A 3,329-nucleotide genomic window follows, 5' to 3' on the forward strand; every position below is an offset into this window, starting at 1 on the left:
TCTCGCACTCCCCTCTTAGCTTCCGCCGGCAACTGTGGATCACCTCTTAACTTAGACTCACTCTGGGGGCAGGCGGGGCCTGTCTTCCTGTTGTTATTCACTTCACTGCACTTCTTCGAACCGTACCGGGTATTACTCTCACGTTTCGGCGGGGTTTCAACGTGCGCGCGCGATCACTTCTCCACGGAAAAAGAGAACCGCTTCGTTGCCGCAGCCTCCTTTTATAGCCCCTTGACGGGCCCCGGCTCGGCGTTGGTGGGTTTCCATCGCCGTCTCCTGGTTTCCACGGCCTTCGTAACGGGGCCTGGCCGGTGGCGTGATCCCATGCCCCTATTTGGTCATGCGTCGGATCGCTGCCGGCCCGATCCCGCCGTCTCCTCTGCCTCTCGCGTTTCTCTTGCTCCGAGAGCGGGACACTTCTCCTCTCGGGGCCCTTGGCCTCTTCGCCGCATCCGGCTATCCGTGGGTATCTGGGCTGACCTTCGCCTTATCCAGCCAGCCATCAGCCTTTATCCGACCGTCCCACCGCCTTTATCCGGCTATGCTTTGGTCGAATTCGGCCTGTGGGAACCACGGTTCCTCACAAAGTATATATATTCTTGATCAGCATCAATAGCCGAGTCGATTGAGCCCTGTCTGTCTGTCCGTCTGTCCGTCCGTCCGTCCGTCCGTCCGTCCGTCCGTCCGTCCCCTTCAGCGCCTAGTGCTCAAAGACTATAAGAGCTAGAGCACTGCTCTAGCACTGCTACAAAAATATTTCAAAACTTCGCCCCGCCCACTTCCGCCCCCACAAAAGACGAAAATCTGTGGCATCCACATTTTGAAATATACGATAGAACCAAAAACGCAGAATCGTAGAGGATGACTATATGTTCTAAAGTGTAAAATCTCAACCAGATCGTCTAATTATTATAGCCAGAATCAAGAAAACAATTTCATTCTTTCTCGCTCTGTCTCTCTCTAACACACAGGTTTCATGGTCGGCTTTGCCAATTGCAAAACATGAGTTCAAGGATCTCAGAACCTATAAGAGCCAGAGCAACCAAATTTGTTATCCACACTCCTGTGATATCGGACCTTGACCGTTTCGTGTCCAAATTTCGCCACACCCCCTTCCGCCCCCGCAAAGGACGAAAATCTGGGGCATCCACAAATCTCAGAGACTATTAAGGCTAGAGTAACCAAATTTGGTATCCGCACTTCTGTTAGATCTCACTATAAAACGTATATCTCAGAATTTCGCCCCACCCTTTTCCGCCCCCACAAAGGACGAAAATCTGTTGCATCCATAATATTGCACATTCGAGAAAACTAACAACGCTGAATCATAGATAATAACCATATCTATCAGATTGCTGAATCTGGATCAGATCAGATCATTTTTATAGCCAAAAGGAACAAATCAATTTTCAGTGGCTACGCAGCCCCCGACGTCACGCTCAGACTGATTTTCTGTCTCTCTCGCACGCACTCCTTGTCGTGTCGTTTAATATTAGCGGCGTCTGCCGGAGGAGAGCCATACTGACTTAGTATCGGGTATAAATGTAGAGTTGCGGTCTCCGCAGCAACTCACAACGTTCCCCCTCGTTTTATTGTAGGAAATTAATTTTTCAGATTGGCGGTTAGTGCCGGCTTAAACTTCGGGCAATCGTTTGGGTACCTGTCTGAACCCCAATACGAAAGCTCGCAACAACAATTTCCCCGATATTAGGGCCTCCGCCCGCGGCAAGGGACTTATGCTCCTCGCCCAACTACAGCTCCGTACCAAAAATTCCCAGCGCTAGGCCGAGCAGCACAAAGTGGGAGGCGTAAAAGATTGGCTCATCAGTCGCTTTGCGGGCGCGAGCCACTTATGTGTCACGGACCCGCGATATATTGGAGGCCGTCCAATTCTGCGGAAATTATTAAAGCTATGTAAACGGTCAGCCAATTTCTACCCGAAATATAGATCTGGGTCTCGACCTATTTTCGTTTCCCCATACGAAGTGCCGAGGAGTGCCCAGATGTGAAGCCGGCGGCAACGACTGTCGTTTTTTTTTTATATCCATCAGTGTAACCGCTGATTCCTATTTTTATGCTATAGTGTCATTAGTGTAATTAGCTTAGTAAATTTCTTTTGGTTGTGTTTTTAAATTCTGTTCGGAAGAAATAGCAAGTGGAATGTGTGACAGGGCGAAAGTGAACAACGGTTAAACGGCAGAGGAGAGCGTGAGTTTTTTTTTGTAAAAGTATTTCTCCAGCTTTCGTTTTAGGAACGTTGCCGCAGTCCATGGAAGCGCTTTCATCGCTGTTTCAACGCATTTATTAAAACAAATCAAAGGAAGGCCGTAAGTGATCCCAAAACATAAAGATAAAACATTGGAGTTTGTTTGTTATGAGCAACTATTTATTGCATGACCAAAAAAAAAAAAACCACGTAGTCAGGGGCTTCGTCGCTTAAGAGAGGCTGTGCGCTCTCCCTTATGCCCTGTTGGCAACCATAAGCGCTTACGCCGCGCATAAGAACCAGCCCTCTTAAGAACAAGGCACAAAAGGGAAGATGCGAGGCTGGTCGCTCTGACGTTCTTTTATGCTTTCTACTTGCGGTTGCTTTCGCTAATGCACTTGAATAACTGACCTGCCATAACGATCGCGGCGCACAGTTTTTACATTCCCTTTTGCATATTTATTTATTATTATTAGATAATATGTACCCTTCCCTTCTTTCAATTTGTAATTTAAATTTCAATCTAAAGTGTATTATTAAGAGTTAATCATTTATTAGTTTACTAGTGCGATGCATGTGCTATTGCTCAATATGAAATATAGGATTTAACATGAATCGGGGCTAGAGTTCTATATGCGGGGACCATGCTGGGCAAAGGAGGGTAATGGGGTTGGATAGGAAGGTAAGAGCCTTCTTTATGGGATCACCGGATGAACCGGGCGCGGTGATCATGGTAGGGTGGGCATGAGTGGTCACAACAACACCGTGGCACGACTTGTATGTGTGTATGTGTCCGTGTGTGTGTAGTTAGGTGTATTTGCTCTTGTACATATTTGTGTCGATACTTCGCTTGCACGTGAAATTTTAATGAACGTTACTGTGTCAGTATTATGATTGTTGGAGTAGAGCTGTGTCCCGTCCGTTCTGGGAAATAAAAAAAAACCACCTCATTTCTTGCCGATGAGACGGAAGCCGGAACAAGAACGTGCCCGGACGGGAGACGAACCATCACCTGCTCAGCCGTCCGCCGATGTTTGGTAATATCCAATATGCTACAGTTAGTTTATTATTTGGCGCCCAACGTGGGGCCCGAGTTGTCGCAACTGACAACAAACCGGCAAGG

The 3,329-nt window shown here is 47.6% G+C and overlaps 1 long non-coding RNA gene across 1 annotated transcript; it reads left to right on the forward strand.

Annotated features, from left to right (window-relative positions):
* Positions 1–1,619: 1,619 nt before the first annotated feature.
* LOC117192194 lies at positions 1,620–2,821 on the forward strand. The gene is made up of 2 exons (XR_004474243.1): positions 1,620–2,327; positions 2,421–2,821. It is a non-coding gene; the product is annotated as an uncharacterized LOC117192194 (long non-coding RNA).
* Positions 2,822–3,329: the final 508 nt, after the last annotated feature.

The sequence above is a fragment of the Drosophila miranda genome (assembly GCF_003369915.1).
Source record: "Drosophila miranda strain MSH22 chromosome Y unlocalized genomic scaffold, D.miranda_PacBio2.1 Contig_Y2_pilon, whole genome shotgun sequence".
NCBI lineage: Eukaryota > Metazoa > Arthropoda > Insecta > Diptera > Drosophilidae > Drosophila > Drosophila miranda.